Genomic DNA, 27,430 nt, shown 5'->3' with positions numbered 1-27,430 from the left:
TGAGTGAGAAAAACATGAGTGAGAAAAGCGTGATTGAGAGAAGCGCGAGTGAGAAAAGCGGGAGTGCGAAAAGCGTGAATGAGAAAAGCATGAATGAGAAAAGCGCGAGTGAGAAAAGCATGAGTGAGAAAAGCGCGAGTGAGAGATGCATGAGTGAAAGAAGCATAAGTGAGAGAAGCGTGAGTGAGAAAAGCATGAGTGAGAAAAGCGCGAGTGAGAAAAGCACGAGTGAGAAAAGCGCAAGTGAGAGAAGCATGAATGAGAGAAGCGCGAGTGAGAAAAGCATGAGTGAGAAAAGCGGGAGTAAGAAAAGCGTGAGTGAGAATAGCGTGAGTGAGAAAAGCGTGAGTGGGAGAAGCGTGAGTGAGAAAAGCGTTGGTGGGAGAAGCGGGAGTGAGAGAAGCGTGAGTGAGAGAACCGTAAGTGAGAAAAGCATGAATGAAAAAAGCGCGAGTGAAAAAAGCGGGAGTGAGAGAAGCGCGAGTGAGAGAAGCATGATTGAGAAAAGCGCGAGTGAGAAAAGTGTGAGTGAGATAAGCATGAGTGAGAGAAGCGTGAATGAGAAAAGCGCAAGTGAGAGAAGCGCGAGTGAGAAAAGCGCGATTGAGAAAAGCGTGAGGTAGAAAAGCGTGAGTGAGAAAAGCGTGAGTGGGAGAAGCGTGAGTGAGAAAAGCGTTAGTGGGAGAAGCGTGAGTGAGAGAAGCGTGAGTGAGAGAACCGTAAGTGAGAAAAGCATGAATGAAAAAAGCGCGAGTGAAAAAAGCGGGAGTGAGAAAAGCGTGAGTGAGAGAAGCGCGAGTGAGAGAAGCATGATTGAGAAAAGCGCGAGTGAGAAAAGCGCGAGTGAGAAAAGCGCGAGTGAGAGAAACGTGACTGATAAAAGCATGAATGAGCAAACCGCGAGTGAGAAAAGCGGGAGTGAGAAAAGCGTGAGTGAGAGAAGCGCGAGTGACAAAAGCATGAGTGAGAAAAGCGCGAGTGAGAAAAGCATGAGTGAGAAAAGCGCGAGTGAGAGAAGCATGAGTGAGAGAAGCGTGAATGAGAAAAGCATGAGTGAGAGAAGCGCGAGTGAGAAAAGCGCGAGTGAGAAAAGTGTGAGTGAGAAAAGCGTCAAAGAAAAAAGGGCGAGTGCAAAAAGTGTGAGTGAGAAAAGCGTGAGTTAAAAAAGCACAAATGAGAAAAGCGCGAGTGAGAAAAGCGGGAATGAGAAAAGCGCGATTGAGAGAAGCATGAGTGAAAGAAGCGTGGGTGAGAGAAGCGTGATCGAGAAAAGCGTGAGTGAGAAAAGCGCGAGTGAGAAAAGCGTGAGTGAGAAAAGCGCGAGTGCGAGAAGCATGAGTGAGAGAAACGTGAGTGAGAAAAGCATGAATGAAAAAAGCGCGACTGAGAAAAGCGGGAGTGAGAAAAGCGTGAGTGAGAAAAGTGTGAGTGAGAAAAGCGCGAGTGAGAGAAGCGTGAGTGAGAAAAGCATGAATGAGAAAAGCACGAGTGAGAATAGCGGGAGTGAGAAAAGCGTGAGTGAGAAAAGCGCGAGTGAGAAAAGCATGAGTGAGAGAAGCGCGAGTGAGAAAATCATGAGTGAGAAAAGCGTGAATGAGAAAAGCGCGAGTGAGAGAAGCGTGAGTGAGAAAAGCATCAATGACAAAAGCGCGAGTGAGAAAAGCGGGAGTAAGAAAAGCGTGAGTGAGAAAAGTGCGAGTGAGAAAAGCATGAGTTGGAAAAGCATGAGTGAGAAAAGCGCGAGTGAGAGAAGCGTGAGTGACAAAAGCATCAATGACAAAAGCGCGAGTGAGAAAAGCGGGAGTGAGAAAAGCGTGAGTGAGAAAAGTGTGAGTGAGAAAAGCGGGAGTGAGAAATGCCTGAGTGAGAAAAGCGCGAGTGAGAAAAGCGCGAGTGAGAAAAGCATGAGTGAAAAAAGCGCGAGTGAGAAAAGCGCAAGTGAGAGAAGCGTGAGTGAGAAAAGCATGAATGAGAAAAGCGCGAGTGCGAAAAGCGGGAGTGAGAAAAGCGTGAGTGAGAAAAGTGTGAGTGAGAAGAGCGCGAGTGAGAGAAGCGTGAGTGAGAAAAGCATGAATGAGAAAAGCACGAGTGAGAAAAGCGGGAGTGAGAAAAGCGTGAGTGAGAAAAGCGCGAGTGAGAAAAGCATGAGTGAGAGAAGCGCGAGTGAGAAAAGCATGAGTGAGAAAAGCGTGAATGAGAAAAGCGCGAGTGAGAGAAGCGTGAGTGAGAAAAGCATCAATGACAAAAGCGCGAGTGAGAAAAGCGGGAGTGAGAAAAGCGTGAGTGAGAAAAGTGCGAGTGAGAAAAGCATGAGTTGGAAAAGCATGAGTGAGAAAAGCGCGAGTGAGAGAAGCGTGAGTGACAAAAGCATCAATGACAAAAGCGCGAGTGAGAAAAGCGGGAGTGAGAAAAGCGTGAGTGAGAAAAGTGTGAGTGAGAAAAGCGGGAGTGAGAAATGCGTGAGTGAGAAAAGCGCGAGTGAGAAAAGCGCGAGTGAGAAAAGCATGAGTGAAAAAAGCGCGAGTGAGAAAAGCGCAAGTGAGAGAAGCGTGAGTGAGAAAAGCATGAATGAGAAAAGCGCGATTGAGAAAAGCGGGAGTGAGAAAAGCTTGAGTGAGAATAGTGTGAGGGAGAAAAGCGTGAGTGAGAGGAGCGCGAGTGAGAAAAGCACGAGTGAGAAAAGCGCGAGTGGGAAAAGCGTGAGTGAGAGAAGCGTGGGTGAGAGAAGCATGAGTGAGAAAAGCACGAGTGAGAAAAGCATGAGTGAGAAAAGCATGAATGAGAGAAGCGCGAGTGAGAGAAGCGTGAGTGAGAAAAGCATGAATGAGAAAAGCGCGAGTGAGAAAAGCGGGAGTGAGAAAAGCGTGAGTGAGAAAAGTGTGAGTGAGAAAAGCATGAGCGAGAAAAGCGCGAGTTAGAAAAGCGTGAGTGAGAAAAGCATGAATGAGAAAAGCGCGCATGTGAGAAGCGTGACTGAGAAAAGCATGAGTGAGAAAAGCGTGACTGAGAAAAGCATGAGTGAGAGAAGCGTGAGTGAGAAAAGCATGAATGAGAAAAGCGCGAGTGAGAAAAGCAGGAGTGAGAAAAGCGCAAGTGAGAAAAGTGTGAGTGAGAAAAGCTGGAGTGAGAGAAGCGTGAGTGAGAAAAGCGCGAGTGAGAAAAGCATGGGTGAGAAAAGCGTGAGTGAGAAAAGCATGAATAAGAAAAGCGCGAGTGAGAAAAGCATGAGTGAGAAAAGCGGGAGTGAGAGAAGTGTGAGTGAGAAAAGCGCGAGTGAGAAAAGCGTGAGTGAGAATAGTGTGAGTGAGAAAAGCGTGAGTGAGAGAAGCGCGAGTGAGAAAAGCATGAGTGAGAAAAGCGCGAGTGAGAAAAGCGTGAGTGAGAAAAGCGTGGGTGAGAGAAGCATGAGTGAGAAAAGCGCCAGTGGGAAAAGCATGAGTGAGAAAAGCATTAGCGAGAAAAGCATGAGTGAGAAAAGCGCGAGTGAGAGAAGCGTGAGTGAGAAAAGCATGAGTGAGAAAAGCATGAGTGAGAAAAGCGCAAGTGAGAGAACCATGAGTGAGAAAAGCATGAATGAGAAAAGCGCGAGTGAGAAAAGCGTGAGTGAGAAAAGCGCAAGTGAGAAAAGTGTGAATGAGAAAAGCGGGAGTGAGACAAGCGTGAGTGAGAAAAGCGCGAGTGAGAAAGGCATTGGTGAGAAAAGCGTGAGTGAGAAAAGCATGAATAAGAAAAGCGCGAGTGAGAAAAGCATGAGTGAGAAAAGCGCGAGTGAGAAAAGCGCGAGTGAGAGAAGCATGAGTGAGAGAAGCATGAGTGAGTGTAGCGTGAGTGAGAAAAACATGAGTGAGAAAAGCGTGATTGAGAGAAGCGCGAGTGAGAAAAGCGGGAGTGCGAAAAGCGTGAATGAGAAAAGCATGAATGAGAAAAGCGCGAGTGAGAAAAGCATGAGTGAGAAAAGCGCGAGTGAGAGATGCATGAGTGAAAGAAGCATAAGTGAGAGAAGCGTGAGTGAGAAAAGCATGAGTGAGAAAAGCGCGAGTGAGAAAAGCACGAGTGAGAAAAGCGCAAGTGAGAGAAGCATGAATGAGAGAAGCGCGAGTGAGAAAAGCATGAGTGAGAAAAGCGGGAGTAAGAAAAGCGTGAGTGAGAATAGCGTGAGTGAGAAAAGCGTGAGTGGGAGAAGCGTGAGTGAGAAAAGCGTTGGTGGGAGAAGCGGGAGTGAGAGAAGCGTGAGTGAGAGAACCGTAAGTGAGAAAAGCATGAATGAAAAAAGCGCGAGTGAAAAAAGCGGGAGTGAGAGAAGCGCGAGTGAGAGAAGCATGATTGAGAAAAGCGCGAGTGAGAAAAGTGTGAGTGAGATAAGCATGAGTGAGAGAAGCGTGAATGAGAAAAGCGCAAGTGAGAGAAGCGCGAGTGAGAAAAGCGCGATTGAGAAAAGCGTGAGGTAGAAAAGCGTGAGTGAGAAAAGCGTGAGTGGGAGAAGCGTGAGTGAGAAAAGCGTTAGTGGGAGAAGCGTGAGTGAGAGAAGCGTGAGTGAGAGAACCGTAAGTGAGAAAAGCATGAATGAAAAAAGCGCGAGTGAAAAAAGCGGGAGTGAGAAAAGCGTGAGTGAGAGAAGCGCGAGTGAGAGAAGCATGATTGAGAAAAGCGCGAGTGAGAAAAGCGCGAGTGAGAAAAGCGCGAGTGAGAGAAACGTGACTGATAAAAGCATGAATGAGCAAACCGCGAGTGAGAAAAGCGGGAGTGAGAAAAGCGTGAGTGAGAGAAGCGCGAGTGACAAAAGCATGAGTGAGAAAAGCGCGAGTGAGAAAAGCATGAGTGAGAAAAGCGCGAGTGAGAGAAGCATGAGTGAGAGAAGCGTGAATGAGAAAAGCATGAGTGAGAGAAGCGCGAGTGAGAAAAGCGCGAGTGAGAAAAGTGTGAGTGAGAAAAGCGTCAAAGAAAAAAGGGCGAGTGCAAAAAGTGTGAGTGAGAAAAGCGTGAGTTAAAAAAGCACAAATGAGAAAAGCGCGAGTGAGAAAAGCGGGAATGAGAAAAGCGCGATTGAGAGAAGCATGAGTGAAAGAAGCGTGGGTGAGAGAAGCGTGATCGAGAAAAGCGTGAGTGAGAAAAGCGCGAGTGAGAAAAGCGTGAGTGAGAAAAGCGCGAGTGCGAGAAGCATGAGTGAGAGAAACGTGAGTGAGAAAAGCATGAATGAAAAAAGCGCGACTGAGAAAAGCGGGAGTGAGAAAAGCGTGAGTGAGAAAAGTGTGAGTGAGAAAAGCGCGAGTGAGAGAAGCGTGAGTGAGAAAAGCATGAATGAGAAAAGCACGAGTGAGAATAGCGGGAGTGAGAAAAGCGTGAGTGAGAAAAGCGCGAGTGAGAAAAGCATGAGTGAGAGAAGCGCGAGTGAGAAAATCATGAGTGAGAAAAGCGTGAATGAGAAAAGCGCGAGTGAGAGAAGCGTGAGTGAGAAAAGCATCAATGACAAAAGCGCGAGTGAGAAAAGCGGGAGTAAGAAAAGCGTGAGTGAGAAAAGTGCGAGTGAGAAAAGCATGAGTTGGAAAAGCATGAGTGAGAAAAGCGCGAGTGAGAGAAGCGTGAGTGACAAAAGCATCAATGACAAAAGCGCGAGTGAGAAAAGCGGGAGTGAGAAAAGCGTGAGTGAGAAAAGTGTGAGTGAGAAAAGCGGGAGTGAGAAATGCCTGAGTGAGAAAAGCGCGAGTGAGAAAAGCGCGAGTGAGAAAAGCATGAGTGAAAAAAGCGCGAGTGAGAAAAGCGCAAGTGAGAGAAGCGTGAGTGAGAAAAGCATGAATGAGAAAAGCGCGAGTGCGAAAAGCGGGAGTGAGAAAAGCGTGAGTGAGAAAAGTGTGAGTGAGAAAAGCGCGAGTGAGAGAAGCGTGAGTGAGAAAAGCATGAATGAGAAAAGCACGAGTGAGAAAAGCGGGAGTGAGAAAAGCGTGAGTGAGAAAAGCGCGAGTGAGAAAAGCATGAGTGAGAGAAGCGCGAGTGAGAAAAGCATGAGTGAGAAAAGCGTGAATGAGAAAAGCGCGAGTGAGAGAAGCGTGAGTGAGAAAAGCATCAATGACAAAAGCGCGAGTGAGAAAAGCGGGAGTGAGAAAAGCGTGAGTGAGAAAAGTGCGAGTGAGAAAAGCATGAGTTGGAAAAGCATGAGTGAGAAAAGCGCGAGTGAGAGAAGCGTGAGTGACAAAAGCATCAATGACAAAAGCGCGAGTGAGAAAAGCGGGAGTGAGAAAAGCGTGAGTGAGAAAAGTGTGAGTGAGAAAAGCGGGAGTGAGAAATGCGTGAGTGAGAAAAGCGCGAGTGAGAAAAGCGCGAGTGAGAAAAGCATGAGTGAAAAAAGCGCGAGTGAGAAAAGCGCAAGTGAGAGAAGCGTGAGTGAGAAAAGCATGAATGAGAAAAGCGCGATTGAGAAAAGCGGGAGTGAGAAAAGCTTGAGTGAGAATAGTGTGAGGGAGAAAAGCGTGAGTGAGAGGAGCGCGAGTGAGAAAAGCACGAGTGAGAAAAGCGCGAGTGGGAAAAGCGTGAGTGAGAGAAGCGTGGGTGAGAGAAGCATGAGTGAGAAAAGCACGAGTGAGAAAAGCATGAGTGAGAAAAGCATGAATGAGAGAAGCGCGAGTGAGAGAAGCGTGAGTGAGAAAAGCATGAATGAGAAAAGCGCGAGTGAGAAAAGCGGGAGTGAGAAAAGCGTGAGTGAGAAAAGTGTGAGTGAGAAAAGCATGAGCGAGAAAAGCGCGAGTTAGAAAAGCGTGAGTGAGAAAAGCATGAATGAGAAAAGCGCGACTGAGAAAAGCGGGAGTGAGAAAAGCGTGAGTGAGAAAAGTGTGAGTGAGAAAAGCGCGAATGAGAAAAGCGTGAGTGAGAATAGTGCGAGTGAGAAAAGCGTGAGTGAGAGAAGCGCGAGTGAGAAAAGCATGAGTGAGAAAAGCGCGAGTGAGAAAAGCGTGAGTGAGAGAAGCGTGGGTGAGAGAAGCATGAGTGAGAAAAGCGCGAGTGAGAAGAACATGAGTGAGAAAAGCATGCGCGAGAAAAGCATGGGTAAGAAAAGCGCGCATGTGAGAAGCGTGACTGAGAAAAGCATGAGTGAGAAAAGCGTGACTGAGAAAAGCATGAGTGAGAGAAGCGTGAGTGAGAAAAGCATGAATGAGAAAAGCGCGAGTGAGAAAAGCAGGAGTGAGAAAAGCGCAAGTGAGAAAAGTGTGAGTGAGAAAAGCTGGAGTGAGAGAAGCGTGAGTGAGAAAAGCGCGAGTGAGAAAAGCATGGGTGAGAAAAGCGTGAGTGAGAAAAGCATGAATAAGAAAAGCGCGAGTGAGAAAAGCATGAGTGAGAAAAGCGGGAGTGAGAGAAGTGTGAGTGAGAAAAGCGCGAGTGAGAAAAGCGTGAGTGAGAATAGTGTGAGTGAGAAAAGCGTGAGTGAGAGAAGCGCGAGTGAGAAAAGCATGAGTGAGAAAAGCGCGAGTGAGAAAAGCGTGAGTGAGAAAAGCGTGGGTGAGAGAAGCATGAGTGAGAAAAGCGCCAGTGGGAAAAGCATGAGTGAGAAAAGCATTAGCGAGAAAAGCATGAGTGAGAAAAGCGCGAGTGAGAGAAGCGTGAGTGAGAAAAGCATGAGTGAGAAAAGCATGAGTGAGAAAAGCGCAAGTGAGAGAAGCATGAGTGAGAAAAGCATGAATGAGAAAAGCGCGAGTGAGAAAAGCGTGAGTGAGAAAAGCGCAAGTGAGAAAAGTGTGAATGAGAAAAGCGGGAGTGAGACAAGCGTGAGTGAGAAAAGCGCGAGTGAGAAAGGCATTGGTGAGAAAAGCGTGAGTGAGAAAAGCATGAATAAGAAAAGCGCGAGTGAGAAAAGCATGAGTGAGAAAAGCGCGAGTGAGAAAAGCGCGAGTGAGAGAAGCATGAGTGAGAGAAGCATGAGTGAGTGTAGCGTGAGTGAGAAAAACATCAGTGAGAAAAGCGTGATTGAGAGAAGCGCGAGTGAGAAAAGCGGGAGTGCGAAAAGCGTGAATGAGAAAAGCATGAATGAGAAAAGCGCGAGTGAGAAAAGCATGAGTGAGAAAAGCGCGAGTGAGAGATGCATGAGTGAAAGAAGCATAAGTGAGAGAAGCGTGAGTGAGAAAAGCATGAGTGAGAAAAGCGCGAGTGAGAAAAGCACGAGTGAGAAAAGCGCAAGTGAGAGAAGCATGAATGAGAGAAGCGCGAGTGAGAAAAGCATGAGTGAGAAAAGCGGGAGTAAGAAAAGCGTGAGTGAGAATAGCGTGAGTGAGAAAAGCGTGAGTGGGAGAAGCGTGAGTGAGAAAAGCGTTGGTGGGAGAAGCGGGAGTGAGAGAAGCGTGAGTGAGAGAACCGTAAGTGAGAAAAGCATGAATGAAAAAAGCGCGAGTGAAAAAAGCGGGAGTGAGAAAAGCGTGAGTGAGAGAAGCGCGAGTGAGAGAAGCATGATTGAGAAAAGCGCGAGTGAGAAAAGTGTGAGTGAGATAAGCATGAGTGAGAGAAGCGTGAATGAGAAAAGCGCAAGTGAGAGAAGCGCGAGTGAGAAAAGCGCGATTGAGAAAAGCGTGAGGTAGAAAAGCGTGAGTGAGAAAAGCGTGAGTGGGAGAAGCGTGAGTGAGAAAAGCGTTAGTGGGAGAAGCGTGAGTGAGAGAAGCGTGAGTGAGAGAACCGTAAGTGAGAAAAGCATGAATGAAAAAAGCGCGAGTGAAAAAAGCGGGAGTGAGAAAAGCGTGAGTGAGAGAAGCGCGAGTGAGAGAAGCATGATTGAGAAAAGCGCGAGTGAGAAAAGTGTGAGTGAGATAAGCATGAGTGAGAGAAGCGTGAATGAGAAAAGCGCAAGTGAGAGAAGCGCGAGTGAGAAAAGCGGGAGTGAGAAAAGCGTGAGTGAGAGAAGCGCGAGTGACAAAAGCATCAGTGAGAAAAGCGCGAGTGAGAAAAGTGTGAGTGAGAAAAGCGTCAAAGAGAAAAGGGCGAGTGCGAAAAGTGTGAGTGAGAAAAGCGCGAGTGAAAAAAGCACAAATGAGGAAAGCGCGAGTGAGAAAAGCGGGAATGAGAAAAGCGCGATTGAGAGAATCATGAGTGAAAGAAGCGTGGGTGAGAGAAGCGTGAGTGAGAAAAGCGTGAGTGAGAAAAGCATGAAAGAGAAAAGCGCGAGTGCGAAAAGGGTGAGTGAGAAAAGCGCGAGTGAGAGAAGCATGATTGAGAGAAGCGTGAGTGAGAAAAACATGAATGAGAAAACCGCGAGTGAGAAAAGCGGGAATGAGAAAAGCGCAAGTGAGAGAAGCGTGAGTGAGAGAAGCGTGAGTGAGAGAAGCGTGAGTGAGAGAAGTGTGAGTGAGAAAAGCGTAAGTGAGAAAAGCGCCAGTGAGAAAAGCGTGGGTGAGAGAAGCATGAGTGAGAAAAGCGCCAGTGGGAAAAGCATGAGTGAGAAAAGCATTAGCGAGAAAAGCATGAGTGAGAAAAGCGCGAGTGAGAGAAGCGTGAGTGAGAAAAGCATGAGTGAGAAAAGCATGAGTGAGAAAAGCGCAAGTGAGAGAAGCATGAGTGAGAAAAGCATGAATGAGAAAAGCGCGAGTGAGAAAAGCGTGAGTGAGAAAAGCGCAAGTGAGAAAAGTGTGAATGAGAAAAGCGGGAGTGAGACAAGCGTGAGTGAGAAAAGCGCGAGTGAGAAAGGCATTGGTGAGAAAAGCGTGAGTGAGAAAAGCATGAATAAGAAAAGCGCGAGTGAGAAAAGCATGAGTGAGAAAAGCGCGAGTGAGAAAAGCATCAGTGAGAAAAGCATCAGTGAGAAAAGCGCGAGAGAGAGAAGCGTGAGTGAGAAAAGCGCAAGTGAGAAAAGTGTGAATGAGAAAAGCGGGAGTGAGACAAGCGTGAGTGAGAAAAGCGCGAGTGAGAAAGGCATTGGTGAGAAAAGCGTGAGTGAGAAAAGCATGAATAAGAAAAGCGCGAGTGAGAAAAGCATGAGTGAGAAAAGCGCGAGTGAGAAAAGCGCGAGTGAGAGAAGCATGAGTGAGAGAAGCATGAGTGAGTGTAGCGTGAGTGAGAAAAACATCAGTGAGAAAAGCGTGATTGAGAGAAGCGCGAGTGAGAAAAGCGGGAGTGCGAAAAGCGTGAATGAGAAAAGCATGAATGAGAAAAGCGCGAGTGAGAAAAGCATGAGTGAGAAAAGCGCGAGTGAGAGATGCATGAGTGAAAGAAGCATAAGTGAGAGAAGCGTGAGTGAGAAAAGCATGAGTGAGAAAAGCGCGAGTGAGAAAAGCACGAGTGAGAAAAGCGCAAGTGAGAGAAGCATGAATGAGAGAAGCGCGAGTGAGAGAAGCGTGAGTGAGAAAAGCATGAATGAGAGAAGCGCGAGTGAGAGAAGCGTGAGTGAGAAAAGCATGAATGAGAAAAGCGCGAGTGAGAAAAGCGGGAGTGAGAAAAGCGTGAGTGAGAAAAGTGTGAGTGAGAAAAGCATGAGCGAGAAAAGCGCGAGTTAGAAAAGCGTGAGTGAGAAAAGCATGAATGAGAAAAGCGCGACTGAGAAAAGCGGGAGTGAGAAAAGCGTGAGTGAGAAAAGTGTGAGTGAGAAAAGCGCGAATGAGAAAAGCGTGAGTGAGAATAGTGCGAGTGAGAAAAGCGTGAGTGAGAGAAGCGCGAGTGAGAAAAGCATGAGTGAGAAAAGCGCGAGTGAGAAAAGCGTGAGTGAGAGAAGCGTGGGTGAGAGAAGCATGAGTGAGAAAAGCGCGAGTGAGAAGAACATGAGTGAGAAAAGCATGCGCGAGAAAAGCATGGGTAAGAAAAGCGCGCATGTGAGAAGCGTGACTGAGAAAAGCATGAGTGAGAAAAGCGTGACTGAGAAAAGCATGAGTGAGAGAAGCGTGAGTGAGAAAAGCATGAATGAGAAAAGCGCGAGTGAGAAAAGCAGGAGTGAGAAAAGCGCAAGTGAGAAAAGTGTGAGTGAGAAAAGCTGGAGTGAGAGAAGCGTGAGTGAGAAAAGCGCGAGTGAGAAAAGCATGGGTGAGAAAAGCGTGAGTGAGAAAAGCATGAATAAGAAAAGCGCGAGTGAGAAAAGCATGAGTGAGAAAAGCGGGAGTGAGAGAAGTGTGAGTGAGAAAAGCGCGAGTGAGAAAAGCGTGAGTGAGAATAGTGTGAGTGAGAAAAGCGTGAGTGAGAGAAGCGCGAGTGAGAAAAGCATGAGTGAGAAAAGCGCGAGTGAGAAAAGCGTGAGTGAGAAAAGCGTGGGTGAGAGAAGCATGAGTGAGAAAAGCGCCAGTGGGAAAAGCATGAGTGAGAAAAGCATTAGCGAGAAAAGCATGAGTGAGAAAAGCGCGAGTGAGAGAAGCGTGAGTGAGAAAAGCATGAGTGAGAAAAGCATGAGTGAGAAAAGCGCAAGTGAGAGAAGCATGAGTGAGAAAAGCATGAATGAGAAAAGCGCGAGTGAGAAAAGCGTGAGTGAGAAAAGCGCAAGTGAGAAAAGTGTGAATGAGAAAAGCGGGAGTGAGACAAGCGTGAGTGAGAAAAGCGCGAGTGAGAAAGGCATTGGTGAGAAAAGCGTGAGTGAGAAAAGCATGAATAAGAAAAGCGCGAGTGAGAAAAGCATGAGTGAGAAAAGCGCGAGTGAGAAAAGCGCGAGTGAGAGAAGCATGAGTGAGAGAAGCATGAGTGAGTGTAGCGTGAGTGAGAAAAACATCAGTGAGAAAAGCGTGATTGAGAGAAGCGCGAGTGAGAAAAGCGGGAGTGCGAAAAGCGTGAATGAGAAAAGCATGAATGAGAAAAGCGCGAGTGAGAAAAGCATGAGTGAGAAAAGCGCGAGTGAGAGATGCATGAGTGAAAGAAGCATAAGTGAGAGAAGCGTGAGTGAGAAAAGCATGAGTGAGAAAAGCGCGAGTGAGAAAAGCACGAGTGAGAAAAGCGCAAGTGAGAGAAGCATGAATGAGAGAAGCGCGAGTGAGAAAAGCATGAGTGAGAAAAGCGGGAGTAAGAAAAGCGTGAGTGAGAATAGCGTGAGTGAGAAAAGCGTGAGTGGGAGAAGCGTGAGTGAGAAAAGCGTTGGTGGGAGAAGCGGGAGTGAGAGAAGCGTGAGTGAGAGAACCGTAAGTGAGAAAAGCATGAATGAAAAAAGCGCGAGTGAAAAAAGCGGGAGTGAGAAAAGCGTGAGTGAGAGAAGCGCGAGTGAGAGAAGCATGATTGAGAAAAGCGCGAGTGAGAAAAGTGTGAGTGAGATAAGCATGAGTGAGAGAAGCGTGAATGAGAAAAGCGCAAGTGAGAGAAGCGCGAGTGAGAAAAGCGCGATTGAGAAAAGCGTGAGGTAGAAAAGCGTGAGTGAGAAAAGCGTGAGTGGGAGAAGCGTGAGTGAGAAAAGCGTTAGTGGGAGAAGCGTGAGTGAGAGAAGCGTGAGTGAGAGAACCGTAAGTGAGAAAAGCATGAATGAAAAAAGCGCGAGTGAAAAAAGCGGGAGTGAGAAAAGCGTGAGTGAGAGAAGCGCGAGTGAGAGAAGCATGATTGAGAAAAGCGCGAGTGAGAAAAGTGTGAGTGAGATAAGCATGAGTGAGAGAAGCGTGAATGAGAAAAGCGCAAGTGAGAGAAGCGCGAGTGAGAAAAGCGGGAGTGAGAAAAGCGTGAGTGAGAGAAGCGCGAGTGACAAAAGCATCAGTGAGAAAAGCGCGAGTGAGAAAAGTGTGAGTGAGAAAAGCGTCAAAGAGAAAAGGGCGAGTGCGAAAAGTGTGAGTGAGAAAAGCGCGAGTGAAAAAAGCACAAATGAGGAAAGCGCGAGTGAGAAAAGCGGGAATGAGAAAAGCGCGATTGAGAGAATCATGAGTGAAAGAAGCGTGGGTGAGAGAAGCGTGAGTGAGAAAAGCGTGAGTGAGAAAAGCATGAAAGAGAAAAGCGCGAGTGCGAAAAGGGTGAGTGAGAAAAGCGCGAGTGAGAGAAGCATGATTGAGAGAAGCGTGAGTGAGAAAAACATGAATGAGAAAACCGCGAGTGAGAAAAGCGGGAATGAGAAAAGCGCAAGTGAGAGAAGCGTGAGTGAGAGAAGCGTGAGTGAGAGAAGCGTGAGTGAGAGAAGTGTGAGTGAGAAAAGCGTAAGTGAGAAAAGCGCCAGTGAGAAAAGCGTGGGTGAGAGAAGCATGAGTGAGAAAAGCGCCAGTGGGAAAAGCATGAGTGAGAAAAGCATTAGCGAGAAAAGCATGAGTGAGAAAAGCGCGAGTGAGAGAAGCGTGAGTGAGAAAAGCATGAGTGAGAAAAGCATGAGTGAGAAAAGCGCAAGTGAGAGAAGCATGAGTGAGAAAAGCATGAATGAGAAAAGCGCGAGTGAGAAAAGCGTGAGTGAGAAAAGCGCAAGTGAGAAAAGTGTGAATGAGAAAAGCGGGAGTGAGACAAGCGTGAGTGAGAAAAGCGCGAGTGAGAAAGGCATTGGTGAGAAAAGCGTGAGTGAGAAAAGCATGAATAAGAAAAGCGCGAGTGAGAAAAGCATGAGTGAGAAAAGCGCGAGTGAGAAAAGCATCAGTGAGAAAAGCATCAGTGAGAAAAGCGCGAGAGAGAGAAGCGTGAGTGAGAAAAGCGCAAGTGAGAAAAGTGTGAATGAGAAAAGCGGGAGTGAGACAAGCGTGAGTGAGAAAAGCGCGAGTGAGAAAGGCATTGGTGAGAAAAGCGTGAGTGAGAAAAGCATGAATAAGAAAAGCGCGAGTGAGAAAAGCATGAGTGAGAAAAGCGCGAGTGAGAAAAGCGCGAGTGAGAGAAGCATGAGTGAGAGAAGCATGAGTGAGTGTAGCGTGAGTGAGAAAAACATCAGTGAGAAAAGCGTGATTGAGAGAAGCGCGAGTGAGAAAAGCGGGAGTGCGAAAAGCGTGAATGAGAAAAGCATGAATGAGAAAAGCGCGAGTGAGAAAAGCATGAGTGAGAAAAGCGCGAGTGAGAGATGCATGAGTGAAAGAAGCATAAGTGAGAGAAGCGTGAGTGAGAAAAGCATGAGTGAGAAAAGCGCGAGTGAGAAAAGCACGAGTGAGAAAAGCGCAAGTGAGAGAAGCATGAATGAGAGAAGCGCGAGTGAGAAAAGCATGAGTGAGAAAAGCGGGAGTAAGAAAAGCGTGAGTGAGAATAGCGTGAGTGAGAAAAGCGTGAGTGGGAGAAGCGTGAGTGAGAAAAGCGTTGGTGGGAGAAGCGGGAGTGAGAGAAGCGTGAGTGAGAGAACCGTAAGTGAGAAAAGCATGAATGAAAAAAGCGCGAGTGAAAAAAGCGGGAGTGAGAAAAGCGTGAGTGAGAGAAGCGCGAGTGAGAGAAGCATGATTGAGAAAAGCGCGAGTGAGAAAAGTGTGAGTGAGATAAGCATGAGTGAGAGAAGCGTGAATGAGAAAAGCGCAAGTGAGAGAAGCGCGAGTGAGAAAAGCGCGATTGAGAAAAGCGTGAGGTAGAAAAGCGTGAGTGAGAAAAGCGTGAGTGGGAGAAGCGTGAGTGAGAAAAGCGTTAGTGGGAGAAGCGTGAGTGAGAGAAGCGTGAGTGAGAGAACCGTAAGTGAGAAAAGCATGAATGAAAAAAGCGCGAGTGAAAAAAGCGGGAGTGAGAAAAGCGTGAGTGAGAGAAGCGCGAGTGAGAGAAGCATGATTGAGAAAAGCGCGAGTGAGAAAAGTGTGAGTGAGATAAGCATGAGTGAGAGAAGCGTGAATGAGAAAAGCGCAAGTGAGAGAAGCGCGAGTGAGAAAAGCGGGAGTGAGAAAAGCGTGAGTGAGAGAAGCGCGAGTGACAAAAGCATCAGTGAGAAAAGCGCGAGTGAGAAAAGTGTGAGTGAGAAAAGCGTCAAAGAGAAAAGGGCGAGTGCGAAAAGTGTGAGTGAGAAAAGCGCGAGTGAAAAAAGCACAAATGAGGAAAGCGCGAGTGAGAAAAGCGGGAATGAGAAAAGCGCGATTGAGAGAATCATGAGTGAAAGAAGCGTGGGTGAGAGAAGCGTGAGTGAGAAAAGCGTGAGTGAGAAAAGCATGAAAGAGAAAAGCGCGAGTGCGAAAAGGGTGAGTGAGAAAAGCGCGAGTGAGAGAAGCATGATTGAGAGAAGCGTGAGTGAGAAAAACATGAATGAGAAAACCGCGAGTGAGAAAAGCGGGAATGAGAAAAGCGCAAGTGAGAGAAGCGTGAGTGAGAGAAGCGTGAGTGAGAGAAGCGTGAGTGAGAGAAGTGTGAGTGAGAAAAGCGTAAGTGAGAAAACCGCGAGTGAGAAAAGCGTGAGTGAAAAAAGCGCCATTGAGAGAAGCATGAGTGAGAAAAGCGCGAGTGAGAAAAGCATGAGTGAGAAAAGCGCGAGTGAGAGATGCATGAGTGAAAGAAGCATAAGTGAGAGAAGCGTGAGTGAGAAAAGCATGAGTGAGAAAAGCGCGAGTGAGAAAAGCACGAGTGAGAAAAGCGCAAGTGAGAGAAGCATGAATGAGAGAAGCGCGAGTGAGGAAAGCATGAGTGAGAAAAGCGGGAGTAAGAAAAGCGTGAGTGAGAATAGCGTGAGTGAGAAAAGCGTGAGTGGGAGAAGCGTGAGTGAGAAAAGCGTTAGTGGGAGAAGCGTGAGTGAGAGAAGCGTGAGTGACAAAAGCATCAATGACAAAAGCGCGAGTGAGAAAAGCGGGAGTGAGAAAAGCGTGAGTGAGAAAAGCATGAATGAGAAAAGCGCGAGTGAGAAAAGCATGAGTGAGAAAAGCGCGAGTGAGAGAAGCATGAGTGAGAGAAGCATGAGTGAGAGAAGCGTGAGTGAGAAAGGCATGAGTGAGAAAAGCGGGAGTGAGAAAAGCGTGAGTGAGAGAAGCGTGAGTGAGAGAAGCGTGAGTGAGAAAAGCATGAATGAGAAAAGCGCGAGTGAGAAAAGCATGAGTGAGAAAAGCGAGAGTGAGAGAAACAATAGTGAGAGAGGCATGAGTGAGAGAAGCGTGAGTGAGAAAAGCGCTAGTGAGAAAAGCGGGAGTGAGAAAAGCGTGAGTGAGAAAAGCATGAATGAGAAAAGCGCGAGTGAGAAAAACATGAGTGAGAAAAGCGCGAGTGAGAGAAGCATGAGTGAGAGAAGCATGAGTGAGAGAAGCGTGAGTGAGAAAAGCATGAGTGAGAAAAGCACGAGTGAGAAAAGCGTGAGTGAGAAAAGCGCGAGTGAGAGAAACATGAGTGAGAAAAGCGTGAATGAGAGAAGCGTGAGTGAGAAAAGCATGAATGAGAAAAGCACGAATGAGAAAAGCGGGAGTGAGAAAAGCGTGAGTGAGAAAAGCGTGAGTGAGAGAAGCGTGAGTGAGAAAAGCGTGAGTGAGAAGAGCGCCAGTGAGAGAAGCATGAGTGAGAGAAGCCTGAGTGAGAAAAGCGTAAGTGAGAAAAGCGTGAGTGAGAGAAGTGTGGGTGAGAGAAGCATGAGTGAGAAAAGCGCGAGTGAGAGAAGCATGAGTGAGAAAAGCATGAGTGAGAAAACCGCGAGTGAGAGAAGCGTGAGTGAGAAAAGCATGAATGAGAAAAGCGGGAGTGAGAAAAGCAGGAGTGAGAAAAGTGTGAGTGAGGGAAGCCTGGGTGAGAGAAGCATGAGTGAGAAAAGCGCGAGTGAGAAAAAACCTGAGTGAGAAAAGCATAAGTGAGAAAAGCGTGAGTGAGAAAAGGGTGAGTGAGAAGAGCATGAGTGAAAAAAGCGCGAGTGAAAAAAGGGGGAATGAGAAAAGCGTGAGTGAGAGAAGCGCGTTTGAGAAAAGCATGAGTGAGAAATGCGCGAGTGAGAGAAGCGTGAGTGAGAAAAGGGCGAGTGAGAAAAGCATGGGTGACAAAAGCGTGAGTGAGAAAAGCATGAATGAAAAAGCGCGGGTGAGAAAAGCATGAGTGAGAAAAGCGTGAGTGAGAGAAGCGTGAGTGAAAAAAAGGCAAGTGAGAAAAGCATGGGTGACAAAAGCGTGAGTGAGAAAAGCATGAATGAGAAAAGGGCGAGTGAGAAAAGCATGAGTGAGAAAAGCGAGAGTGAAAGAAACATGAGTGAGAGAGGCATGAGTGAGAGAAGCGTGAGTGAGAAAAGCATGAGTGAGAAAAGCGGGAGTGAGAAAAGCATGAGTGAGAGAAGCCTGGATGAGAGAAGCATGAGTGAGAAAAGCGCGAGTGAAAAAAGCCTCAGTGAGAAAAGCATGAGTTTGAAAAGCGTGAGTGAGAAAAGCGAGAGTGAGAAAAGCATGAGTGAGAACAGCGCGAGTGAGAAAAGGGGGAGTGAGAAAAGCATGAGTGAGAGAAGCGCCAGTAGGAGAAGCCTGGGTGAGAGAAGCATGAGTGAGAAAAGCGTGAGTGAGAAAACGTGAGTGAGAGAAGCGTGGGTGAGAGAAGCATGAGTGAAAAAAGCGTGAGTGAGAAAAGCATGAGTGAGAAAAGCGCGAATGAGAAAAAGCGCGAGTGAGAAAAGCGCGAGTGTGAAAAGCGGGACTGAGAAAAGCGTGAGTGAAAAAAGCGTGAGTGAGAAAAGCGCTAGTGAGAAAAGCGTGAGTAAGAGAAGCGTGGGTGAGAGAAGCATGAGTGAGAAAAGCGCGAGTGAGAAGAGCATGAGTGAGAAAAGCATGAGCGAGAAAAGCATGGGTGAGAAAAGCGCGAGTGTGAGAAGCGTGACTGAGAAAAGCATGAGTGAGAAAAGCATGAGTGAGAAAAGCGCAAGTGAGAGAAGCGTGAGTGAGAAAAGCATGAATGAGAAAAGCGCGAGTGAGAAAAGCGTGAGTGAGAAAAGCGCAAGTGAGAAAAGTGTGAATGAGAAAAGCGGGAGTGAGAGAAGCGTGAGTGAGAAAAGCGATTGAGAAAGGCATGGGTGAGAAAAGCGTGAGTGAGAAAAGCATGAATAAGAAAAGCGCGAGTGAGAAAAGCATGAGTTAGAAAAGCGCGAGTGAGAAAAGCCCGAGTGAGAGAAGCATGAGTGAGAGAAGCATGAGTGAGAGTAGCGTGAGTGAGAAAAACATGAGTGAGAAAAGCGTGATTGAGAGAAGCGCGAGTGAGAAAAGCGGGAGTGAGAAAAGCGTGAGTGAGAAAAGCATGAATGAGAAAAGCGCGAGTGGGAAAAGCATGAGTGAGAAAAGCGCGAGTGAGAGATACATGAGTGAAAGAAGCATAAGTGAGAGAAGCGTGAGTGAGAAAAGCATGAGTGAGAAAAGCGCGAGTGAGAAAAGCACGAGTGAGAAAAGCGCAAGTGAGAGAAGCATGAGTGAGAGAAGCGCGAGTGAGAAAAGCATGAGTGAGAAAAGCGGGAGTAAGAAAAGCGTGAGTGAGAATAGCGTGAGTGAGAAAAGCGTGAGTGGGAGAAGCGTGAGTGAAAAAAGCGTGAGTGGGAGAAGCGTGAGTGAGAGAAGCGTGAGTGAGAGAACCGTAAGTGAGAAAAGCATGAATGAAAAAAGCGCGAGTGAAAAAAACGGGAGTGAGAGAAGCGCGAGTGAGAAAAGCGCGAGTGAGAAAAGCGCGAGTGAGAAAAGCGCGAGTGAGAGAAACGTGACTGATAAAAGCATGAATGAGCAAACCGCGAGTGAGAAAAGCGGGAGTGAGAAAAGCGTGAGTGAGAGAAGCGCGAGTGACAAAAGCATGAGTGAGAAAAGCGCGAGTGAGAAAAGCATGAGTGAGAAAAGCGCGAGTGAGAGAAGCATGAGTGAGAGAAGCGTGAATGAGAAAAGCATGAATGAGAGAAGCGCGAGTGAGAAAAGCGCGAGTGAGAAAAGTGTGAGTGAGAAAAGCGTCAAAGAAAAAAGGGTGAGTGCGAAAAGTGTGCGTGAGAAAAGCGTGAGTTAAAAAAGCACAAATGAGAAAAGCGCGAGTGAGAAAAGCGGGAATGAGAAAAGCGCGATTGAGAGAAGCATGAGTGAAAGAAGCGTGGGTGAGAGAAGCGTGATTGAGAAAAGCGTGAGTGAGAAAAGCGCGAGTGAGAAAAGCGTGAGTGAGAAAAGCGCGAGTGCGAGAAGCATGAGTGAGAGAAACGTGAGTGAGAAAAGCATGAATGAAAAAAGCGCGACTGAGAAAAGCGGGAGTGAGAAAAGCGTGAGTGAGAAAAGTGTGAGTGAGAAAAGCGCGAGTGAGAGAAGCGTGAGTGAGAAAAGCATGAATGAGAAAAGCACGAGTGAGAATAGCGGGAATGAGAAAAGCGTGAGTGAGAAAAGCGCGAGTGAGAAAAGCATGAGTGAGAGAAGCGCGAGTGAGAAAAGCATGAGTGAGAAAAGCGTGAATGAGAAAAGCGCGAGTGAGAGAAGCGTGAGTGAGAAAAGCATCAATGACAAAAGCGCGAGTGAGAAAAGCGGGAGTGAGAAAAGCGTGAGTGAGAAAAGTGCGAGTGAGAAAAGCATGAGTTGGAAAAGCATGAGTGAGAAAAGCGCGAGTGAGAGAAGCGTGAGTGACAAAAGCATCAATGACAAAAGCGCGAGTGAGAAAAGCGGGAGTGAGAAAAGCGTGAGTGAGAAAAGTGTGAGTGAGAAAAGCGGGAGTGAGAAATGCGTGAGTGAGAAAAGCGCGAGTGGGAAAAGCGCGAGTGAGAAAAGCATGAGTGAAAAAAGCGCGAGTGAGAAAAGCGCAAGTGAGAGAAGCGTGAGTGAGAAAAGCATGAATGAGAAAAGCGCGAATGAGAAAAGCGGGAGTGAGAAAAGCGTGAGTGAGAAAAGTGTGAGTGAGAAAAGCGCGAGTGAGAGAAGCGTGAGTGAGAAAAGCATGAATGAGAAAAGCACGAGTGAGAAAAGCGGGAGTGAGAAAAGCGTGAGTGAGAAAAGCGCGAGTGAGAAAAGCATGAGTGAGAGAAGCGCGAGTGAGAAAAGCATGAGTGAGAAAAGCGTGAATGAGAAAAGCGCGAGTGAGAGAAGCGTGAGTGAGAAAAGCATCAATGACAAAAGCGCGAGTGAGAAAAGCGGGAGTGAGAAAAGCATGGGTGAGAAAAGTGCGAGTGAGAAAAGCATGAGTTGGAAAAGCATGAGTGAGAAAAGCGCGAGTGAGAGAAGCGTGAGTGACAAAAGCATCAATGACAAAAGCGCGAGTGAGAAAAGCGGGAGTGAGAAAAGCGTGGGTGAGAAAAGTGTGAGTGAGAAAAGCGGGAGTGAGAAATGCGTGAGTGAGAAAAGCGCGAGTGAGAAAAGCGCGAGAGAGAAAAGCATGAGTGAAAAAAGCGCGAGTGAGAAAAGCGCAAGTGAGAGAAGCGTGAGTGAGAAAAGCATGAATGAGAAAAGCGCGATTGAGAAAAGCGGGAGTGAGAAAAGCGTGAGTGAGAATAGTGTGAGGGAGAAAAGCGTGAGTGAGAGGAGCGCGAGTGAGAAAAGCACGAGTGAGAAAAGCGCGAGTGGGAAAAGCGTGAGTGAGAGAAGCGTGGGTGAGAGAAGCATGAGTGAGAAAAGCACGAGTGAGAAAAGCATGAGTGAGAAAAGCATGAATGAGAGAAGCGCGAGTGAGAGAAGCGTGAGTGAGAAAAGCATGAATGAGAAAAGCGTGAGTGAGAAAAGCGGGAGTGAGAAAAGCGTGAGTGAGAAAAGTGTGAGTGAGAAAAGCATGAGCGAGAAAAGCGCGAGTTAGAAAAGCGTGAGTGAGAAAAGCATGAATGAGAAAAGCGCGACTGAGAAAAGCGGGAGTGAGAAAAGCGTGAGTGAGAAAAGTGTGAGTGAGAAAAGCGCAAATGAGAAAAGCGTGAGTGAGAATAGTGCGAGTGAGAAAAGCGTGAGTGAGAGAAGCGCGAGTGAGAAAAGCATGAGTGAGAAAAGCGCGAGTGAGAAAAGCGTGAGTGAGAGAACCGTGGGTGAGAGAAGCATGAGTGAGAAAAGCGCGAGTGAGAAGAACATGAGTGAGAAAAGCATGCGCGAGAAAAGCATGGGTAAGAAAAGCGCGAATGTGAGAAGCGTGACTGAGAAAAGCATGAGTGAGAAAAGCATGAGTGAGAAAAGCGCAAGTGAGAGAAGCGTGAGTGAGAAAAGCATGAATGAGAAAAGCGCGAGTGAGAAAAGCAGGAGTGAGAAAAGCGCAAGTGAGAAAAGTGTGAGTGAGAAAAGCTGGAGTGAGAGAAGCGTGAGTGAAAAAAGCGCGAGTGAGAAAAGCATGGGTGAGAAAAGCGTGAGTGAGAAAAGCATGAATAAGAAAAGCGCGAGTGAGAAAAGCATGAGTGAGAAAAGCGGGAGTGAGAGAAGTGTGAGTGAGAAAAGCGCGAGTGAGAAAAGCGTGAGTGAGAATAGTGTGAGTGAGAAAAGCGTGAGTGAGAGAAGCGCAAGTGAGAAAAGCATGAGTGAGAAAAGCGCGAGTGAGAAAAGCGTGAGTGAGAAAAGCGTGGGTGAGAGAAGCATGAGTGAGAAAAGCGCCAGTGGGAAAAGCATGAGTGAGAAAAGCATTAGCGAGAAAAGCATGAGTGAGAAAAGCGCGAGTGAGAGAAGCGTGAGTGAGAAAAGCATGAGTGAGAAAAGCATGAGTGAGAAAAGCGCAAGTGAGAGAAGCATGAGTGAGAAAAGCATGAATGAGAAAAGCGCGAGTGAGAAAAGCGTGAGTGAGAAAAGCGCAAGTGAGAAAAGTGTGAATGAGAAAAGCGGGAGTGAGACAAGCGTGAGTGAGAAAAGCGCGAGTGAGAAAGGCATTGGTGAGAAAAGCGTGAGTGAGAAAAGCATGAATAAGAAAAGCGCGAGTGAGAAAAGCATGAGTGAGAAAAGCGCGAGTGAGAAAAGCGCGAGTGAGAGAAGCATGAGTGAGAGAAGCATGAGTGAGAGAAGCGTGAATGAGAAAAGCATGAGTGAGAGAAGCGCGAGTGAGAAAAGCGCGAGTGAGAAAAGTGTGAGTGAGAAAAGCGTCAAAGAAAAAAGGGCGAGTGCGAAAAGTGTGAGTGAGAAAAGCGTGAGTTAAAAAAGCACAAATGAGAAAAGCGCGAGTGAGAAAAGCGGGAATGAGAAAAGCGCGATTGAGAGAAGCATGAGTGAAAGAAGCGTGGGTGAGAGAAGCGTGATTGAGAAAAGCGTGAGTGAGAAAAGCGCGAGTGAGAAAAGCGTGAGTGAGAAAAGCGCGAGTGCGAGAAGCATGAGTGAGAGAAACGTGAGTGAGAAAAGCATGAATGAAAAAAGCGCGACTGAGAAAAGCGGGAGTGAGAAAAGCGTGAGTGAGAAAAGTGTGAGTGAGAAAAGCGCGAGTGAGAGAAGCGTGAGTGAGAAAAGCATGAATGAGAAAAGCACGAGTGAGAATAGCGGGAATGAGAAAAGCGTGAGTGAGAAAAGCGCGAGTGAGAAAAGCATGAGTGAGAGAAGCGCGAGTGAGAAAAGCATGAGTGAGAAAAGCGTGAATGAGAAAAGCGCGAGTGAGAGAAGCGTGAGTGAGAAAAGCATCAATGACAAAAGCGCGAGTTAGAAAAGCGGGAGTGAGAAAAGCGTGAGTGAGAAAAGTGCGAGTGAGAAAAGCATGAGTTGGAAAAGCATGAGTGAGAAAAGCGCGAGTGAGAGAAGCGTGAGTGACAAAAGCATCAATGACAAAAGCGCGAGTGAGAAAAGCGGGAGTGAGAAAAGCGTGAGTGAGAAAAGTGTGAGTGAGAAAAGCGGGAGTGAGAAATGCGTGAGTGAGAAAAGCGCGAGTGGGAAAAGCGCGAGTGAGAAAAGCATGAGTGAAAAAAGCGCGAGTGAGAAAAGCGCAAGTGAGAGAAGCGTGAGTGAGAAAAGCATGAATGAGAAAAGCGCGAATGAGAAAAGCGGGAGTGAGAAAAGCGTGAGTGAGAAAAGTGTGAGTGAGAAAAGCGCGAGTGAGAGAAGCGTGAGTGAGAAAAGCATGAATGAGAAAAGCACGAGTGAGAAAAGCGGGAGTGAGAAAAGCGTGAGTGAGAAAAGCGCGAGTGAGAAAAGCATGAGTGAGAGAAGCGCGAGTGAGAAAAGCATGAGTGAGAAAAGCGTGAATGAGAAAAGCGCGAGTGAGAGAAGCGTGAGTGAGAAAAGCATCAATGACAAAAGCGCGAGTGAGAAAAGCGGGAGTGAGAAAAGCATGAGTGAGAAAAGTGCGAGTGAGAAAAGCATGAGTTGGAAAAGCATGAGTGAGAAAAGCGCGAGTGAGAGAAGCGTGAGTGACAAAAGCATCAATGACAAAAGCGCGAGTGAGAAAAGCGGGAGTGAGAAAAGCGTGGGTGAGAAAAGTGTGAGTGAGAAAAGCGGGAGTGAGAAATGCGTGAGTGAGAAAAGCGCGAGTGAGAAAAGCGCGAGTGAGAAAAGCATGAGTGAAAAAAGCGCGAGTGAGAAAAGCGCAAGTGAGAGAAGCGTGAGTGAGAAAAGCATGAATGAGAAAAGCGCGATTGAGAAAAGCGGGAGTGAGAAAAGCGTGAGTGAGAATAGTGTGAGGGAGAAAAGCGTGAGTGAGAGGAGCGCGAGTGAGAAAAGCACGAGTGAGAAAAGCGCGAGTGGGAAAAGCGTGAGTGAGAGAAGCGTGGGTGAGAGAAGCATGAGTGAGAAAAGCACGAGTGAGAAAAGCATGAGTGAGAAAAGCATGAATGAGAGAAGCGCGAGTGAGAGAAGCGTGAGTGAGAAAAGCATGAATGAGAAAAGCGTGAGTGAGAAAAGCGGGAGTGAGAAAAGCGTGAGTGAGAAAAGTGTGAGTGAGAAAAGCATGAGCGAGAAAAGCGCGAGTTAGAAAAGCGTGAGTGAGAAAAGCATGAATGAGAAAAGCGCGACTGAGAAAAGCGGGAGTGAGAAAAGCGTGAGTGAGAAAAGTGTGAGTGAGAAAAGCGCGAATGAGAAAAGCGTGAGTGAGAATAGTGCGAGTGAGAAAAGCGTGAGTGAGAGAAGCGCGAGTGAGAAAAGCATGAGTGAGAAAAGCGCGAGTGAGAAAAGCGTGAGTGAGAGAACCGTGGGTGAGAGAAGCATGAGTGAGAAAAGCGCGAGTGAGAAGAACATGAGTGAGAAAATCATGCGCGAGAAAAGCATGGGTAAGAAAAGCGCGAATGTGAGAAGCGTGACTGAGAAAAGCATGAGTGAGAAAAGCATGAGTGAGAAAAGCGCAAGTGAGAGAAGCGTGAGTGAGAAAAGCATGAATGAGAAAAGCGCGAGTGAGAAAAGCAGGAGTGAGAAAAGCGCAAGTGAGAAAAGTGTGAGTGAGAAAAGCTGGAGTGAGAGAAGCGTGAGTGAAAAAAGCGCGAGTGAGAAAAGCATGGGTGAGAAAAGCGTGAGTGAGAAAAGCATGAATAAGAAAAGCGCGAGTGAGAAAAGCATGAGTGAGAAAAGCGGGAGTGAGAGAAGTGTGAGTGAGAAAAGCGCGAGTGAGAAAAGCGTGAGTGAGAATAGTGTGAGTGAGAAAAGCGTGAGTGAGAGAAGCGCGAGTGAGAAAAGCATGAGTGAGAAAAGCGCGAGTGAGAAAAGCGTGAGTGAGAAAAGCGTGGGTGAGAGAAGCATGAGTGAGAAAAGCGCCAGTGGGAAAAGCATGAGTGAGAAAAGCATTAGCGAGAAAAGCATGAGTGAGAAAAGCGCGAGTGAGAGAAGCGTGAGTGAGAAAAGCATGAGTGAGAAAAGCATGAGTGAGAAAAGCGCAAGTGAGAGAAGCATGAGTGAGAAAAGCATGAATGAGAAAAGCGCGAGTGAGAAAAGCGTGAGTGAGAAAAGCGCAAGTGAGAAAAGTGTGAATGAGAAAAGCGGGAGTGAGACAAGCGTGAGTGAGAAAAGCGCGAGTGAGAAAGGCATTGGTGAGAAAAGCGTGAGTGAGAAAAGCATGAATAAGAAAAGCGCGAGTGAGAAAAGCATGAGTGAGAAAAGCGTGATTGAGAAAAGCGCGAGTGAGAGAAGCATGAGTGAGAGAAGCATGAGTGAGTGTAGCGTGAGTGAGAAAAACATGAGTGAGAAAAGCGTGATTGAGAGAAGCGCGAGTGAGAAAAGCGGGAGTGAGAAAAGCGTGAATGAGAAAAGCATGAATGAGAAAAGCGCGAGTGAGAAAAGCATGAGTGAGAAAAGCGCGAGTGAGAGATGCATGAGTGAAAGAAGCATAAGTAAAAGAAGCGTGAGTGAGAAAAGCATGAGTGAGAAAAGCGGGAGTAAGAAAAGCGTGAGTGAGAATAGCGTGAGTGAGAAAAGCGTGAGTGGGAGAAGCGTGAGTGAGAAAAGCGTTAGTGGGAGAAGCGTGAGTGAGAGAAGCGTGAGTGAGAGAACCGTAAATGAGAAAAGCATGAATGAAAAAAGCGCGAGTGAAAAAAGCGGGAGTGAGAAAAGCGTGAGTGAGAGAAGCGCGAGTGAGAGAAGCATGATTGAGAAAAGCGCGAGTGAGAAAAGTGTGAGTGAGATAAGCATGAGTGAGAGAAGCGTGAATGAGAAAAGCGCAAGTGAGAGAAGCGCGAGTGAGAAAAGCGCGATTGAAAAAAGCGTGAGGTAGAAAAGCGTGAGTGAGAAAAGCGTGAGTGGGAGAAGCGTGAGTGAGAAAAGCGTTAGTGGGAGAAGCGTGAGTGAGAGAAGCGTGAGTGAGAGAACCGTAAGTGAGAAAAGCATGAATGAAAAAAGCGCGAGTGAAAAAAGCGGGAGTGAGAAAAGCGTGAGTGAGAGAAGCGCGAGTGAGAGAAGCATGATTGAGAAAAGCGCGAGTGAGAAAAGTGTGAGTGAGATAAGCATGAGTGAGAGAAGCGTGAATGAGAAAAGCGCAAGTGAGAGAAGCGCGAGTGAGAAAAGCGGGAGTGAGAAAAGCGTGAGTGAGAGAAGCGCGAGTGACAAAAGCATCAGTGAGAAAAGCGCGAGTGAGAAAAGTGTGAGTGAGAAAAGCGTCAAAGAGAAAAGGGCGAGTGCGAAAAGTGTGAGTGAGAAAAGCGCGAGTGAAAAAAGCACAAATGAGGAAAGCGCGAGTGAGAAAAGCGGGAATGAGAAAAGCGCGATTGAGAGAAGCGTGAGTGACAAAAGCATCAATGACAAAAGCGCGAGTGAGAAAAGCGGGAGTGAGAAAAGCGTGGGTGAGAAAAGTGTGAGTGAGAAAAGCGGGAGTGAGAAATGCGTGAGTGAGAAAAGCGCGAGTGAGAAAAGCGCGAGTGAGAAAAGCATGAGTGAAAAAAGCGCGAGTGAGAAAAGCGCAAGTGAGAGAAGCGTGAGTGAGAAAAGCATGAATGAGAAAAGCGCGATTGAGAAAAGCGGGAGTGAGAAAAGCGTGAGTGAGAATAGTGTGAGGGAGAAAAGCGTGAGTGAGAGGAGCGCGAGTGAGAAAAGCACGAGTGAGAAAAGCGCGAGTGGGAAAAGCGTGAGTGAGAAAAGCGTGGGTGAGAGAAGCATGAGTGAGAAAAGCACGAGTGAGAAAAGCATGAGTGAGAAAAGCATGAATGAGAGAAGCGCGAGTGAGAGAAGCGTGAGTGAGAAAAGCATGAATGAGAAAAGCGTGAGTGAGAAAAGCGGGAGTGAGAAAAGCGTGAGTGAGAAAAGTGTGAGTGAGAAAAGCATGAGCGAGAAAAGCGCGAGTTAGAAAAGCGTGAGTGAGAAAAGCATGAATGAGAAAAGCGCGACTGAGAAAAGCGGGAGTGAGAAAAGCGTGAGTGAGAAAAGTGTGAGTGAGAAAAGCGCGAATGAGAAAAGCGTGAGTGAGAATAGTGCGAGTGAGAAAAGCGTGAGTGAGAGAAGCGCGAGTGAGAAAAGCATGAGTGAGAAAAGCGCGAGTGAGAAAAGCGTGAGTGAGAGAACCGTGGGTGAGAGAAGCATGAGTGAGAAAAGCGCGAGTGAGAAGAACATGAGTGAGAAAATCATGCGCGAGAAAAGCATGGGTAAGAAAAGCGCGAATGTGAGAAGCGTGACTGAGAAAAGCATGAGTGAGAAAAGCATGAGTGAGAAAAGCGCAAGTGAGAGAAGCGTGAGTGAGAAAAGCATGAATGAGAAAAGCACGAGTGAGAAAAGCGGGAGTGAGAAAAGCGTGAGTGAGAAAAGCGCGAGTGAGAAAAGCATGAGTGAGAGAAGCGCGAGTGAGAAAAGCATGAGTGAGAAAAGCGTGAATGAGAAAAGCGCGAGTGAGAGAAGCGTGAGTGAGAAAAGCATCAATGACAAAAGCGCGAGTGAGAAAAGCGGGAGTGAGAAAAGCATGAGTGAGAAAAGTGCGAGTGAGAAAAGCATGAGTTGGAAAAGCATGAGTGAGAAAAGCGCGAGTGAGAAAAGCGGGAGTGAGAAAAGCGCGAGTGAGAAAAGCATGAGTGAGAAAAGCGCGAGTGAGAGAAGCATGAGTGAGAGAAGCGTGAATGAGAAAAGCATGAGTGAGAGAAGCGCGAGTGAGAAAAGCGCGAGTGAGAAAAGTGTGAGTGAGAAAAGCGTCAAAGAAAAAAGGGCGAGTGCGAAAAGTGTGAGTGAGAAAAGCGTGAGTTAAAAAAGCACAAATGAGAAAAGCGCGAGTGAGAAAAGCGGGAATGAGAAAAGCGCGATTGAGAGAAGCATGAGTGAAAGAAGCGTGGGTGAGAGAAGCGTGATTGAGAAAAGCGTGAGTGAGAAAAGCGCGAGTGAGAAAAGCGTGAGTGAGAAAAGCACGAGTGCGAGAAGCATGAGTGAGAGAAACGTGAGTGAGAAAAGCATGAATGAAAAAAGCGCGACTGAGAAAA

The sequence above is a fragment of the Watersipora subatra genome, chromosome 4 (genome assembly GCF_963576615.1).
Source record: "Watersipora subatra chromosome 4, tzWatSuba1.1, whole genome shotgun sequence".
NCBI classification, from domain to species: Eukaryota; Metazoa; Bryozoa; class Gymnolaemata; order Cheilostomatida; family Watersiporidae; genus Watersipora; species Watersipora subatra.
The sequence above is the reverse complement of the archived record's forward strand: the minus strand, read 5'-3'. Positions refer to the sequence as shown.